General features: G+C 42.2%; 1 protein-coding gene across 1 annotated transcript in view; it reads right to left on the reverse strand.

The window, feature by feature from the left end:
- ATP2B2 (ATPase plasma membrane Ca2+ transporting 2) overlaps positions 1–16,818 on the reverse strand; it is a 696,441-nt gene that overhangs the window by 591,639 nt on the left and 87,984 nt on the right. Inside the window, exon 2 of the mRNA XM_043971621.1 lies at positions 2,694–2,745. The gene's annotated coding sequence lies outside the window, so the exon portion shown is untranslated. The remainder of the gene's footprint in view (positions 1–2,693; positions 2,746–16,818) is intronic.

Below are 16,818 nucleotides of genomic sequence, written 5' to 3' on the forward strand. Positions count from 1 at the left end.
TTTGCAGAGAAGGAGATGGATGAGCTGCACAGGCAGAGGGAATCCCCCATACTGATTAAATCCAGGTCCAGTCCCTATTACTGTCCCCCAGAACTTGGCCATGGTGGGGAGGTCACCAAAGCCATACCTCTGCAGCACAAAGTCTGGAAGCTTTGATCAGACTGGGGAAACCCAGAGCATGGCTCTGTCACCCTACTGGTGGAACACCTTAGTGGAGCCCCCAAAGGTTAATAAACAGTGAGAGACTAACCTATCCCCCAATATAGCGGAAAGAACACTGGTCATTGTCAGGACAAACTTCCTAACAATTAAGCTATGTCCAAGTCACTGCCAAGATAGGTAGTGAGTTTGTCATCTCTTTAGGGCTTTGAGCAGAGGCTGGATGAAAATAGATTTAGATCCAGAAAGGACCTTAGTGATCATCTAGTGAAACCCCCCTCCCATTTCATAGAGAAGGAAACTGAGTTTCAGGAAAATACAGTGACTTGAAAGAAAACAGAGATAAAAACGGGCAAAGTTTGAACCAGTCCTCTGGCTCCAAACTTCATGTTCTTTCTGCTGTACAATGCTGCCTCTATGTTGGCCTAGAACTTCATAGGCACAAGCTCCCACTTTTCTAATCACCCCTCATCTCTCAAGCCTGAGCTGTTGTTGTGAGTCATTTGATAATGGTGTCAAACTCAAATACAATCCGGGAAATTCAGCTGCATACCGACTTAGAAAACTATATATTAACATTATCTATGTTCTATTGTATTTTAGGAGATAGCTAGATGGCTCAGTAGATAGAGTGCTGTGCTTGGAGTCAGGAAGACCTGATTTCAAATCCAGCCTCAGATACTTACTAGCTGTGAGACCCTGGACAAGTCACTTAAACTCTGTTTGCCTTAATCCACTGGAGAAAGAAATGCCAAACCACTCTATCATCTTTGCCAGGAAAACCCCATGAACAATACAATCCATGGGGTCATGAAGAGCCAGACATAACCAAACAACAACAAAATTGTATTTTTATTTATTTTCTTGAATAATTCCAAATTACATTTTAATCTGGTGGAAAGTGTTTTATCATTGCCACAGTACATGATATTTGACCTTTCTTATCTAGATGACTTCAATAAAACATACTTTGATCATTCAATTTAATAAATATTTATCAGGTGTTCAATAACTGCAAGAGAGGCCCTACTTCATTATCTGGGACCCAAGAGAGAAGAGATCCAGAAACATCAGGGTCACAGTTCTTAGACAAAAATCAAGGCCATATTGCAATTCTTCCTCCAGATCATAGAATATTAAGGGACCTGACAGACTCTCCAACCCAACCTCCAAATTTTTCAATGAAAGAAGAAACAAATTCTAAGAAATGAAATGACTTGCCCAGGGTCACACAAGGACTTAACAGCAAAGCTACAATGAGGAATCCCGTCTCCTACCTCCAATCCCAGTGCTCTATTTAGGCACTTAAAGAAAGCGATTCATCTTCTCCAGGCTCCCATTTCCTGCTGTCTGAAATGGGGGCAGGGGGTCAATTAGATCAGGACCCCTTTTCACCCAAGAAATTTTTACACGACCCTAGGTATATAGGTATATAAAATAGGTATACATAGCCTTTTACTGTTGCCGAATTGTTTGCAACCTTATATGGGGTCCCCACCCACAGTTTAAGAAGCTAGAGATAAGATGATTGAAAGTGCTTTCCAACCTTAGCAATGCTGTGGCTCTATAAAGCCTTACCACTGCACCTCTTAAAGATTTCTAACTGGAAAATTAACAATATCCTACTTCTCAAATAATAATCTAAATTTTAAAGACTTAAAACAAAGACCCAGCCATCCCAATTACTTTCTATACTTGAACCCTAACTAGGTAAGATGCCCAAAAGGCTAGCCTAAGAAACTAACAGCACAGAAAAAAATGTATCCACTCTGTTCTGCCTTTAAGTCTCTTAAAGAGAATGTGAGGAACTTGGCTGTTGACAGCAAGGAGGATTTTCAATGAGGATAAATAATGCAATGTCTATGGGCTCCAGAGACTCACAGGAAACTGAGAAGGGCTGCTTGACAGATATTGCAGGGAAGATTGCCCATCCAGTACTTGAGAAAAAATGGTCATGATTAGGCCCTCACCAAAAAACAGTTAAGTCAGACTGACATGAGCAGATCTCTATTCCCCAATGTCAGAACTCCCTCCCCCTCCTCTTCTGCCATTCACATACCACCACAAAGTTAAAACTTACTTATCCTGGGTTCCAGTCCCATTCTCCTCTCTCTGCTACAGATAATCTGATAAATGGGTCCTTACCAGAGCGTAAATGGGTAATGATGGTATAATGTTACCCATCCCAGATAACCTATTTGCAGAAGCCTTCGGTGTCTCAACCCAGAATAGTGACTCTAATGGTAGGATTTGGTGGAGGTTTGGGAGGAGGAAATATCTGAAACTCCCCCCAAATTATACCCAAAGTGGTGGCCATCTACTCTGCCTATGCCAAGGGCCAAATCCACCCCCCAAGAAAATTCATCTTCTATAACTCTTCCAGAGATCTTGGTCAATTCTTTTAGTAACTTCTGGTTTGCTCAAGCAAAGAATGGGAACATGAATATGGAATGAGTGAGGCTTTTACAAAACAATCTTGGAGTATGTCCCAAGTTATGGTGGGCTCTTGGGAAAATAGCACCTCTAACTCTCACCTGTTGTCTTGGCTCCTTCTCCAATGAGTCCAATCTCCACGTGCACGGCAACCTGCAAACAAGAATGTGGAGACTGCGTCACTGGGAGTGAGCTCTCCAGACCCATTCCTTCCTTCCTTCCTCCATTCATTCACTCTTTCATTCAACAACCAACCACTTCATAAATATCAACTAGATGTGCAAAGTCCCCATTGGAGACAATAATAAACAAGACACCATCCCTCACCCCAGGTGCTTACAAACTAGTAGGAGAGAGCAAAGAAAAGTAAATTAATAGTTACCATGATTGTCTTTCATTCAACAAGAATTTATTAAGCCCCTACTAATTACAAGGCACTGAGCTAGACACAAGGGATACAAAAATGAAACCATCCCTGGACTCAAGGAATTTACATTCTACTGCACACATACAACATGGAAAATGTTTGGAGTCACAGAGAGAGAAAAATAAACTAAAGTGGGTCTGCCCTTGCTCACTTGAGGACAAAGGACCTTTCACTCTTAAATGTTTACACCGGGAACAGAACTATTTGGCCAGTTTCCCACTGACCTGAAGCAACACCAGCTTGAGGCGATGCTTCATATCTCCATCATAACTTATATTTTCACAGCACTTTATCATTTGCTGAGGACGGTCATGTACATGATCCTATCTAATACCTCTAACAACCCTGTGAAGTAACACGAGGAACATCATTCTCATTTTAAATGTGAGGAACCTGAAGTTCAGTGGGGCTGAGTGACTTGTCCATAGTCACAATACTAGTAAGTACCATGTGGGGGGTGGAGTTTTAGGGGATACAGGATAATAGGATTTAAAAGGGGGGATTATTGTAGAGCATCTAGTTTAACCCCCTTTTTAAGGGAGGGGGAAAAGAAACCCCAAAGAAAGGAAGTGATTTGTCTAAGGTCACTCAGGAGGCAAGTAACGGAGCCAGTACGGGAATACAGGTTCTCTGACTCCAAATCTAGGGGCTCTTCCTCCTGGAAGTCTCCAAGAAAAGACTCAATGATGGTATGATATAGAAAGTATTCTTATTCATGAAAAGGTAAATACTTCTCTATCTCTCTGTTTCTCTGGATGGCTGCCTCTGTCTCACTTTGTCCCTTTCTCTGTTCCCTTCTATCTCTTTTTCTGTCTCTATCTCTCTCTCTGACTCTGCCTCTCCAATTCCCCATCTCTATTTCTTTATCTCTCTCCTCTCTCCTCTCTTTCTCTCTCTCTTCTTTCTCTGTCCTCTCTCTGTTTCTGTTTCTGTCTCTGTCTCTCAGTCTCTCTCTGTCTCTGTATGTCTGTCTCTGTGTGTCTCTGTATGTCTCTCTTTCCATCTCTATTTGTGTCTCTCTGTCTCTGTGTGCCTGTCTGTCTGTCTCTGTCTCTGTCTCTGTCTATCTGTGTGTGTGTGTGTGTGTGTGTGTGTGTGTGTGTGTGTGTGTCCCCTCCACAGCCAGAAATCAAACCTAGTTCTTCCAGGATTCTTCCCATTATACCATGTTATGAGTATAACCCTATACTGCATGAGAGCTATTGCTTAATATCAGCAAACATAAAGAATACAGTATCTGGCCACAGGCTCATAGATTTAGAACTGGAAGAGACATCAGCAGTCATTTCATTCAACCCCCTTACTTTACAGGTGAGGAACCTGAGGCCCAGAGAGGTTAAGTGACTTTTATCAGGTCACACAGCTGGTCCTTGCCCCAGATTCAGCTCTCCTTGCTGACACTGACTCAGAGGACATCACTTCAAATCCTGGCCCTGCTACTTGCATAACCTTAAATAGTTTATTTAACCTCTTTAAGCCTCAATTCCTTCTTCTCTTCAGAGTTCTTTTTTGCATGTTTATTTTTTGGAGGCAATCAGTATTAAGTGATTTCCCAGGGTCACAGTTAGTAAGTGTCTGAAGTCAGATTTGAACTCAAGCTCTCCCCATGCCAGGGCTGGTATTCTATCTACTGTACCACCCAGCTTCCCCTTCTTCTCTTCAGTGTTAAACTAAATAATCCTTGAGGACTTGAGGATGACAGTGACATAATCAGACATGTGTTTTAAAAGATTACTTTGATGCAGCCTCAGACACTTGACACTTTCTAGCTGTGTGATCCTGAGCAAGTCACTTAACCCTCATTGCCCCACAAAAATAAAAGATTACTTTGGAGGATGAACAAGAGACAGAGAAGTGGGCATGGAGGCTACTACAATAATGCAGGTGAGAGGTGATAAGAGCCTAAGAGCCTTCTCTCCTATGAGAGGAGAAAAGGGGGATGGAGAAGACAGGGACTGAGGAGAAAAAAACACTGAGACTCAGCAACTGCTTGGCTACAGAAGCTAAGGAAGAGTGAAGAAGCAAGGCCGACTCCAAGGTGGCAAACCCGAGTGGATAGAAGGGTTGTGGTGCCCTTGACAGAAAAAGGGAAATTCAGAAGAGGGGAAGGATGGAAGAAGATGATAAAAAGCAAGGTTAGAGAAGCAAAAACCAGGCCAGAAAGTTGATTTTAGCAACAGAAAGCAAAGAAAATTAGGTTACCCATTTACTATCCATGTGACTTTGGATAAATCATTGAAGTTCCCTGAGCCTATTTCCCACAGTGTTATTGTTTTAAAAAAAAAAGTATCATGTAAATTATAAATCATCTTCATCATATCCAGCATTTATATGGGTTATCAAAGTGATTTACAAATATTAGCTCATTTTATTCTCCCAACAACCCTGGAAGGTAGGTGCTATTATTATCCCCATTTTACAAATGAGAAAACTGCAGCTGATGGTCATGAAGTGACTTGCCCAGGGTCACACAGCTAGTAGGCAATTGGATTTGAACTCAGATATTCCTAACTCCAGGTCCTTATATGTGTGATGGTTGTTGCTGTTGTTGTTGCATAAGGATAAATAGGGATAACACTGAGGCTTATGTTGACTTGAACTTGAGCAAAAAGCAATCATTTTGTTGCTGCCCCTAGGTTCATTTGCATGTAGAACAGAAACATGGTAGGAGGTGATCCCATCCCTCACACAACTCCTGGAATGTAGGTGGGGGATGAGTTGGAGGTGCAATCTCCCAAATGTATTATGGGGACAGAGAAATAAGATATAAGACATTTAACAGGAGTTCAATGGAATTTTCTAACCTCAAGTCCATTATTTATCTGGAGCCCGATACTTTTTTATTACTTTTTGAATAGAATTTTATTTTCCAAAATATATGTAAAAACAAAATTTTAACATCAATACTTTTGAGGGGATCAACACCAGAAAAAAAAGCTGTCAAAAAAAATAAATAAAAGACAATAGCTTCTACTAGTTAAGATGTGGCTCCCAATGCTAAGCTATGCATAAAATAACTTTAGCCTTTCTTTCTTTGTCAGGGAAGGGCTTACTAGCCATTGTATCCCATGAGATGGCAACAAAAAGCAGGAGACCAGAAAGAGGTTGAATATTTCAAGACCTAATAGATAGTGGCAGAAAGCAGCTCAGCAATCATGAGACCATCCCAACAGATACAATAGAAAAGAGAGAGTAGTCACACCACCCAACATAGATAACACAATGACCAATGGAGACCAATGATGCAACAACAGAGGCAAAACAGCAGAGAGCAGAGTCCATCTGGGATTCCACAGCACTGGAGGCAGGAGTTGCCCTGGCAATACAGGTCTGCTATGTGTGTCCTCCCCATGTGTATTTTCTGGTCATGTATCTCTATATGCTTATTCCCTTTTCACATGGATTCTCTGAGAATTTGCCCTCCCTCACAGATGTAGCTAACTATCTGAACATGGGTTTTTTTCTTATTATTCAGGCTGCTATGCTATTTGGTTTAATGTCTTTTTTTCCAGGGCAATGAGGGTTAAGTGACTTGCCCGGAGTCACACAGTTAGTAAGTGTCAAGTGTCTGAGGTCAGATTTGAACTCATGTCCTCCTGAATTCAGGGCCAGTGCTTTATCCACTGCTCCACCTAGCTGCTCTGGTTTAATGTCTTTTTAAAAATATTTTGATTCCTATATTTTGATGTGGTTAATGTTATATTAAGATAATATTTCAGTAGGTCACATAATATTTCAACACATCAATATATTTCAATAGAATTCATTGCCATTGTGATATTATGCATTTTGTTTTATGTCAAACTGTCAAAGGGGTCCATGACCAAAAAAAAAGGCTGATGTTTCCTCTAGTTGGCTGCTAAAAGTCAACAAATGGGTCACTAATTAACGAGCTATGGTTTTGAGTAGGTACTGATATACAGAGTACCTTGAACATGAAATTGTTTTCTGGGCACTCACATACAGGCTCTGGATACTTTTATAAGAAAAATGCACATCCATCCCAGAACAACTCAGACAGTACATCCAGAAAGTCCTTTTTCTCCTCCTTCCTAAGAAGAAAAATGTCCAAGTCAAGCTTTTAACAAAGCCTATGATTTAGGGGTAACCTATAGATAATAATGGGCAAATGTCAAGTAAGCTCTCTCAAAATCTCTTTCAAGTATGTCAGCACCTGGAAAACACATAAAAGAACTCGATCCCAGCAGGCCACCACTAGCAGGGTCAAGAGGAAATATGACCAGCATATCCCAACAGTGTTAAAAGAACACCATGGGGCAGCTAGGTGGTGCAGTGGATAATGCACCAGCCCTGGATTCAGGAGGACCTGAGTTCAAATCTGGATTCAGACACTTGACACTTACTAGCTGTGTGACCCTGGGCATGTCACTTAACCCTCATTGCCCTGCAAAAACAAAACAAAAAGAACACCATGGTAGCCTGATTTGAAAGAGGAGATTTCAAGCTGGAAAGGACTTTAGAGATAGTTGAGTCACAGTGATAGAATTTTAGAGTTGGAAGGGACCTTAGAGGCCATCTACAACATGTATGATGAAAGGTCATCCAACCTTTTTAAGATTCTCATTGAGAGGCAAGCCATTACTTCCTCAAGCAGCCCATTCCAGTGTTGAAAGGAAAGACTGTGTCTCTAATTATCAGGAAGTTTATTGGGAGATCTATGTTCATGTCCAGGCTCACCTACTTACTGTGTGATCCCAGGCAAGAATAAAGGTTACATTTTCAGAATTCAGTTTCCTCCTCTGTGAAATGGGGATAATAACATCTGTGCTTTGCATTTTACAGAGGAGGAAACTGAGGCTTGGAGAGATGAGGTGATTTGTTCAAGACCGTACAGCTTAATTAAGAAGCAAGGTCAAGAACTTGACTCCACACTCAGGGACCTTCCCACAACACCCCACTACTATTTTTTGTCAACTCCACCTGAGATTCATGTACATACAACCTCTTCTCCAGGTCCCAATGGTAGGCTTACCTGGTTCTCTTTTTTTTCCCTGTCTATACCTGTCTTGAGTGACTTATTCCTTAGTTTTGACCTCCTGGCCTCCCTCCCCTAACCCTGTCCCATATGGTCATTAACCTTTTGATGACTAGGCCAAGAACAAAAATAAATAGTTTGGCCTAGGATGACCAGTGGTGTATAGGGGAGAGATGTGTGGGGTTACGCCATTTTTATTTAATGAGTATTTACTTATTTATCATTTAGTGATTGCTTTGCTTTTTCTCTGACCTGTCATTTAGGAGCTAAGAGACTCCCTTACTTACTCTACCATGACACTGATATACAGATAGCTTAGTCTCAGTCTCCTATTATAAGTATTTCCCCCATCCAATGGCTGAGAGACTCACTCCCCTCCTCACCTAGAGTCGAGACTCATCGTCTTCCACCCTCCACCCACCCTCATGACTAGCCATTACACACCTGTCAACAAGATACCTATGACCCATTTAGACAAGAGCACTGAGTCTTCAGGGTCTTCACAGACATACCTAATTCACCAAGAGTTTCACAGTCTTCTCCTGGCAGGGGAGGGGTGTGCAAGGTGAAATATTGATGAGCTATCTGTCCAGGCTATTGAATTTTTAATTAGGTGGAAAGGAGACCCCAGCCCCTGATGTGAGGTATGGTTGAGGGGACCCAGGTTCTTGGATGTCACCTTTGTTAAAATTTCATCTACATTAGCAAGCAGATGAAAGCCCTTCACTTACATCATTCTACCTATAAATAAATAATTATAGCCCACATTTATATAACATTTAATAGTATGCAAAGCACATCTCTCATGACAGCACTGAGATATAGAATGCAAATATTATATTATTCCTGGTGACAAAACTGGGGCTCAGGGAAGGGTCCCACATCTAAGAAGCCACAAAGGCATCACTCCAACCCAGCTCATCTAAATGCAAGTCCCAGAATATGCAGCTATTTTTTTCTACTCCCATGATAACGCACCGCCTAAGTATCTCCACAAACCAAGACTCCATCTCTGATATTCCACAGCATCACAGAATTTAAGATTGAAAGGGACCTCAGTGAACCCCTAGTACAACTCATACTCAAAAAGGAATCCCCACTGGCAATCAATAAGCATTTATTAAACACCTACTATATACCAGACACTATGCTATTTGCTGGGAAGACAAGGCAAAAAAGAAACAGACCGTCCTCAAGCTTGCAGTCTCTCTGAGAAGGACAACATGTACATATATCAGTATACATGAACTAGATAAGAGGTAGAGGGGAGAAAGGAGTGCATTCTGGGAATGGATGAGAGTCAGGGAGAAGGTACAGAGCAGGAAGATGGTGTGTCATGTATGAGGGACAGTCAGGCCTGTTTGGGTGGACCACACAGAATGTGTGATGGGAAGCGATGTGGAACAAGACAATATTCTTAATATGAAGTCCATGGACCACAGACAGCAGTTCTATGAAGTAGGACCAGAACAAAAATTACATCTGTATTTCAATAGAATTGTTTTTCTTTATAATTCTCTGTATTTTATTTCTTAAAAAAACATTATAAAAGGAAGCAAGGTGGTACAGTGGATAGATTGCTGGGCCTGGAGTCGGGAAGACTTGTCTTCCCGGGTTCAAATCTGGCTTCAGACACTTAGTAGCTGTGTGACCCTGGGTAAGTCACTTTACCCTGTCTTCCTCAGTTTCCTCATCTGGTAAAATGAACTGGAGAAGGAAATGGCAACCCACTCCAGTATCTCTGCCAAGAAAACCCCAAACAGGGTCACAAAGAGTTGGACATGACTAAAATGACTAAACAATGACAAAAATCCATCATTGTGAGGAGTACAAAGGCTTTTACTAGACTGCCCAAGAATCTCTGCTTTAAAGGGAGACTCAGGACAGCTTGTGAAGAGTTTTAAATGCCAAACAGGAGAACTTATATTTGATCACATAGGTAATAAGAAGGGAATGGTGGTAAGAAATGCTGAGAAAGGATCCAAGCAAGACTGTTGGAATCAGACTCTTGGATTTAGAAGGGACCCATACCTAAAAAGGCATCCCCTCTACTACATCACATAAAAATGATCATTCAGCTTCTCCTTGGAGACCACCAGTGATGAGGAACTCACTACCGCTAAAGGTAGGTGATTCAACTTTGGGTTGGCTCTAATCACATTGCCACGTTTTCCTTTATGCAGACTATATCTGCCTCTCCTCAATCCGCACTGGTCTTTCCTAATTTTGCCCCCTTGGGCTACAGAACAAGTGTAATCTGTCCCAGGAAACATGGGAATCCACAGGGCTGGGGTAGGTTCTGAGAACCTAAAGACCACAGAGAGACTAGGATACTCTGAGTCAACTTTTCTGGCCTCCCTGTCCAACAGGCCATGCCAGCTCACTAATGAGTATCAGCTGGCACTGATACCCAGGTCCAGAGACAGAGATTTGAGTGCTTTGCTTCATATAACTAATCACCAGATTTCATTCATTCATTCAGAAATTAAATACTAAGTGCCTTCATACCCAGGATCCTGTGCTAAGCTCTGGGAGACATACAAAGATCAAAACGATATGTTCTTAGTCTTCAAGGAACTTCTACAAAAACCTGAGTTTAGTGACAGAACTTTGAAATGATAGAATTAGTAAGGCTTGGGGGAGCCAGATGGCACAGAAACCACGAAGACTCATCTTCCTGAGTTCAAATCTGGCCTCAGACGCTTGCTAGTTGTGCGACCCTGGGCAAATCAATTAACCCTGTTTGCCTCAGTTTCCTCATCTGTAAAATGAGCAGGAGAAGAAAATGGCAAGCCACTCCTATATCTTTGCCAAGAAAACCTCAAATGGAGTCACAGTGAGTCAGAAATAACTGAACAACACCACCAGGGGTTGGGGGACAGGGAATGTCTCATATTCCCTTTAAATTTATTCCCTCTCTTTTTTAAACAAAATTTTGAAGTAAGGTAACATGTATTGAGTTCCTTCTCTGTTTCAGAGATCTTGACTTGGTAACTCATGCAAGTACTCCCAGCATGGAACTGAAAGAGCTCTAAGGGAAATGATCCCACTCCCCACAAGCAGACTCCCAGCCAAAGCATGCGAAGCCTGAACCACAGTGGCGGGCATGACTCAAGCTCATTCTGGAGCCCCCTTTTTCTATAGAAACCTGACTTACATTGTACAGCCAACCCTCCCCAGACTGTGCTCTGGGCAACTCAGAAATGGTGACAATGAACCAGGGCAGGCTCAATTCTATCTTTGCTCTAAAATATATTTTTAAAGTGCTTGCTGAGCAAATTAATCATATCAATTGATTGCAAGGAAGAAAGTAAAAGAAAATCAGAGAAATAATTCCTGAACCCTTTGCAAAGCAAAGTGTTCTACATGCTAATTACAAATGAAACTTGCCCATTAATTGGAGTATATATGCATGTGTGAGTGTGAGTGTATACACATACAAACAGAATATTCTGTGTACTTGTTGTATCCCCTCTATAGAAAGTAAGCTTCTTGAGGACAGGTACTATTTCCTTTCCCATCTTCATACCCCTAGAGCCTTACACAAAGGAGGTGATCAATAAATGTGAATTGGATTGTATTAATCTTCGAAAACATAATATAACTTAATGGGGAAATACAGTTTGAAAAAAAAAGTAATTACACCTTAGAGACAACTTTCCCACAATGCATCTTTTCTCTTTATGAAGAGATACCCATGTCCTGCCTTCCAACGGAAAATAGGAGAAAGGAAGCATCGTCTGAGGGATGTCTCAGTTCTGTTGCTTTCATCTCTTCCTGTCCAAACCCAACTTTCTCCAGTTTTGCCTCTCCTGGGAAAAAGTGAAGAGAACAACAAAAATCTCCCTTTTAGGGGCAGCTAGGTGGCACAGTGGATAGAGCACCGGCCCTGGAGTCAGGAGTACCTGAGTTCAAATCCGGCCTCAGACACTTATCACTTACTAGCTGTGTGACCCTGGGCAAGTCACTTAACCCCAATTGCCTCACTAAAAAAAAAAAATCTCCCTTTTGCCCCAGGCTGGAAACCAAAGCCTTATTAGATAGTGAGTTTCCAAGAGAAGAACCACCTGACAAAAGAACGAGCTGTTGAAAAAATTACCCTGAGATCTAAATCCCCAGGAACTAGTTAATTTTAGCTAACTCCAACTGCAGTCACAATTACCAAGCAAAGTCCCCAGAATTCAGCCTCTCTACCCTAGACCAAAAGATGTGGATACAAAGGTAGAAGAGTCCACCTGCATCTAGGATAACATATCACAAAACAGGAGGAAGAGACGAGATGAGAAAGATTGCTATTCAACACCCTTCTTCTGAAAGAGCTGAAGAGTCTGGTAGCCCACAAGCTCAAGGGAATTCCCAGGAGAGCATTAAGGATTAGTCTCCAAGGTCCCTTCCAGTCCTGAGAGTGTATGATTCTATGAGGGGCTTAGAGATCATCTGACACATTCAGGCCTGGATAGAGATCCACTGAGGTCTTCTGTTTTGTTCCCAATTACAGCTTCATTTTGGGGCAGCTGGATGGCACAATGGATAGAGAGCCAGGCCTGGAGTCAGGAAGACTCATCTGCCTGAGCTGAAATTTGGCTTCAGACATTCACTAGTTATTTGATCTTGGGCTAGTCACATAGCCCTGTTTGCCTCAGTTTTCTCATCTGTAAAAATGATCTGGAGAAGGAAATAACAAACTACTCCAGTATCTCAGCCAAGAAAACCCAAATGGGGTCACAAAAGTCAAACAGGATTGAAATAACCAAACCACAACAACAGCTCCGTTTGTCTCTTGGCCAGTAACTAACCTATTAAAGTACAAAGGAAAATTCTGCGGTCCTCTTAGAAATAAGTGGTTTCTTTCAATAAGGAAGTCACAAATCTGTCAGCCCTATTCAGCAGAATTACCATAAGGTGGCATGTAGGCCCTTTGGACTTTGCTCAAGAAAGCCTACATGTATTTGATAAAAATTATCCTTTAAAAAAGAAAAAAAACCTAAAAATCAGATGTAATGAGTTCTCCACACAGCATGGTTTCCCCAAGGGAAACTGATCATTCTCAGGTTGATGCTTCTGAAATGGGCAGCTAACCTCTCTGCAACCTACCTCGGTCACCCAGAATGCTGGCTAGCTCCTACCCTTTTCTGTCAGTCTATTTTGAAGGATGAGTGGTGCTTCCCAAATCGTCTTTGTAGGGGTCTGTCCTGCTCAGCAGGACAACAAAGGAAATAGAGTCTTGAATTCACATTTCACTTACATCCATCACTGAGAAAGTCCAAGATCATAGGATCATAAGTTTTTTGGGTTTTGGTTTTTGTTTTTTTTAGTGAGGCAATTGGGGTTAAGTGACTTGCCCAGGGTCACACAGCTAGTAAATGTTAAGTGTCTGAGGCTGCATTTGAACTCAGGTATTCCTGACTCCATGGCTGGTATTTTATTCACTGTGCCACCTAACTGCCTAATCATAAGTTTTAAAAGGAGCTTTGGAGCTCATCTAATCCAGCCCTCTGATTTGACAGATGAAGAAATTGGAACCCAGAGAAGTGATGTGCCTAAGGTCAAACAGGTAGTAATTAGTCCGTGGCCCACAGGTCACCCTTCTGGTGGTGGCTGTGGTAATGGTAGTGGTGGTGGTGGTGGTGGTGGTAATGATGGTGGTGATGGTGATGATAATAATGATAAGAGAAAGAACAGGTAGAAGAAAAGAAGGAAGAAGAGGAAAAGGGGGAGGAAAAATAGGACTTGGAAATAAAAAAGGAGGAAGATGAGGAGGAATAAGAGAAAGAAAATGAGTAAGAGGAAAGTGAAAAGAAGGAAGAAAAGGAAAAGGAGGAAGAGAAAAAAGGTAGAAGAGTAAGAGGAGGAAAAAAACAAAAAGGAGCAGGAGGAACATGGGAAGGAAGAGAGACATTCATTTAGCACTTTGAGGTTTACAAAGCACTTCATAGATATCACAGCTGAACCACATAACAGCCCTATGAAATAAGTAATACAGGTATTATCATTCCCATTTTATGAGTGGGAAAACTAAGGCTTAGGGAGGTTGCCATGGTTACATAGCTATTAAGAGTAGGAGGTAGAATTTGAACTCAAGACTTCTTGACTCCAGGGTCAAGACTCTAGACCTTATACTGGGCTGCATGTGCTCTGTCACACCATATACTGTAAAAGAACCAGTATTGAGAGTTGATGTGATCTGTGTCACCCTCTGAATTCTCATACAATTTTCTGACACAATAATAATTGTATCATTGTTATTCTATCATACTCCCGTGGCATTTTAGCTTTAAAAGGCAAGTGCTATTATCCCTGTCACAAGGGAGGGGTCTGAGGCTCAGAGAAGTTAAATGAGGGGTCTGAGGCTCAGAGAAGTTAAATAAATTGCCCATGGTCACAGAGCAAAGCTGGGATGGCCAAATCAGGTCATCTGACTCAAAGACCCAGTGTGGGGCATCCCAAGACAAGAATTCAAAGCACTTGTTAATGGAATCCCAGTGGATAGAGCACCAGGGTCTGGAGTCAGAAAAACCTGAGTTCAAACCTGGCCTCAAACACTTACTAGATGTTTAACCCTGATTAAGTCACTTTTACCCTGTGTGCCTCAGTTTCCTCATCTGTCAAATGAGCTGGGGAAGGAAATGGCAAATTACTCTAGTACCTTTGCCAAGAAAACCTCAAATGGGCTCACCAAAAGTTAGACACAACCAAAATAAGTGAACAACAAATGTACCCTAGAAGGCCCCAAAGTCAATAGAACAGTGGTTTCTCTCATTGCCATCTAGAGAAGAGGCAAGCATCTATGAATAAGGCCAGCCCAGAGAACGCCCCTGAAGCCACAATTGAGAGATATAGAAATACATGTAAATGGATTTGGAACACGGAAGAGAAGAAGAGATTAGAAAGGGACAGTGCCCTTTTGGGACAGTGGCCAGCCCACAAAAGCTCTGCTAAACTACCCTGTTCGGACAGGCTCAGGTTTCCAGATTTGTTTTCCTCATAAGCTGGGATTTAAAGAAGATACCGTAAGGAAGCTGGCCATCTAGGGGCATTCGAGGGGCAGAGGACTGGGCTGAATAAATAACCACCCGGTTTGAGTTACAGACATTCTGATCAAAAGAGCTTTGCCTCACTGCTCTGCCTCTGGGAAGTGGATGGGTAAGAAAAGTCCCCAGGAGAGGCTGGCCTTGCAGGTTCTGTCCAGAAAAGACAGGAGAAAAACCAACGCGGATGGCTGAAGGGCATGCTCCCCATCCCCCTCCCCAACCCTGTGCAGCATGGCAAGTGGAAAGATGGAAGGGAATGGAGACAAAGACCCAGGGACGAAGCGTGACCTCATCCCTTCTCTAGCCAACAAGTCCCAGCAGTTCCCTCTTGCCCTCCAGAAGAAAAGCCATCTCCTATGTGACTTTTAGGGCCCCCTGCAAGTTGAATCAACCCTCTCTTTCCACATTTATTTTACATCGCTCTCCTTTGTGAACTCTACATCCCAGACAAACCGGGCCCACTTCCTGTTCCTGATACGTGATATTTTGTCTTCCATCTCTGTTCCTTTGAAGAGACTGCCTGGCCCCCACCCCCCCACTCCCCATTCCTGGAAAGAGCTCCATGCCCATCTCCACTTCCGAGAGTCTCCTCTTAGGAGCCGATCAAGAGGCACCTCCTACATCAAGCCTTTCTTCATCTCCCACCCACCCACCCAATTAGAATGGGATTTGCTTTTTATATATTTTGTATTGGGACAGCTAGGTGGTGCAGTGTATAGAGCACCAGCCCTGGAGTCAGGAGTACCTGAGTTCAAATCTGGCCTCAGACACTTAACACTTACTAGCTGTGTGACCCTGGGCAAGTCACTTAACCCCAATTGCCTAAAAAACAAAACAAAACAAAAACAAAAAAAATAAAAAATAAATAAAGGTGACATATATTTTTTGTATTGACTTTTCTGTGTACATGTTGTTCTACAACCAGCACACACACACACACACACACACACACACACACACACACTGCAAATAAGCAACGACTTTGGTTTTGTCTTTCCTTTAACATATATTTTTTAAACTGTATCTCCCCATCTCACCCAGGCTAGAAGTGCAGCAACCACTTTCGGGACTGATCTCACTGCTGATGGTCATGCAAGCTTTGACCTGCTCTGGATCTAACCTGGGCCTCTGATTAGGTTATTTTGGCAACTCTATATTGTTTGGATAGAGCAAAAGCAGAAAGAAGATAATTCAATTAAGACTATTGGCACTGCAATTTCCCGGGCAAGAGATGATGGGAGACTGAACTAGGTGGGAAACTAAGTAAGCAAGAAGAGCTGCAAGAAATGTCATGGAGAGAGAATCAACAGGATTTTGTGAGGGAATACCTATGCAGTTTAAAGATAAGAGAGGTTAAGGATGACTCTGGGATTATGAATGTAGATGACTAGAAGGATGGTGGTACCCTCAACATAAATAGGGAAATCTGGAAAGGGGGTACCTTTAGGAGGGAAGACGATGAGTTCTACTTTGCCCAGTAGGCTAAGGTACCCAATAAGCAATTGGTAACACTGGCCTAGCATTCAGGAGAGATGTTAGCCCAGGGATACAGAATTTGGAATATATAAGTATAGAATTGGTCATTGGATCCATGAGAAGAGGTGTGCTCCACAATGGTGAGGGTGTAGGCAAAAGATTGATAAGGTGGGTTGAGGGGTGACCTAGAGGTGAATATTGCCAATATTAAATATTGATTGTGTTTGAATGTTGTTTGGGCAAGGGGTAAGGGATTGAAGAGTAGAAGTCAGTGCATAGTTAATGATAGGCTCATG

Source organism: Dromiciops gliroides, chromosome 1 (assembly GCF_019393635.1).
Source record: "Dromiciops gliroides isolate mDroGli1 chromosome 1, mDroGli1.pri, whole genome shotgun sequence".
NCBI lineage: Eukaryota > Metazoa > Chordata > Mammalia > Microbiotheria > Microbiotheriidae > Dromiciops > Dromiciops gliroides.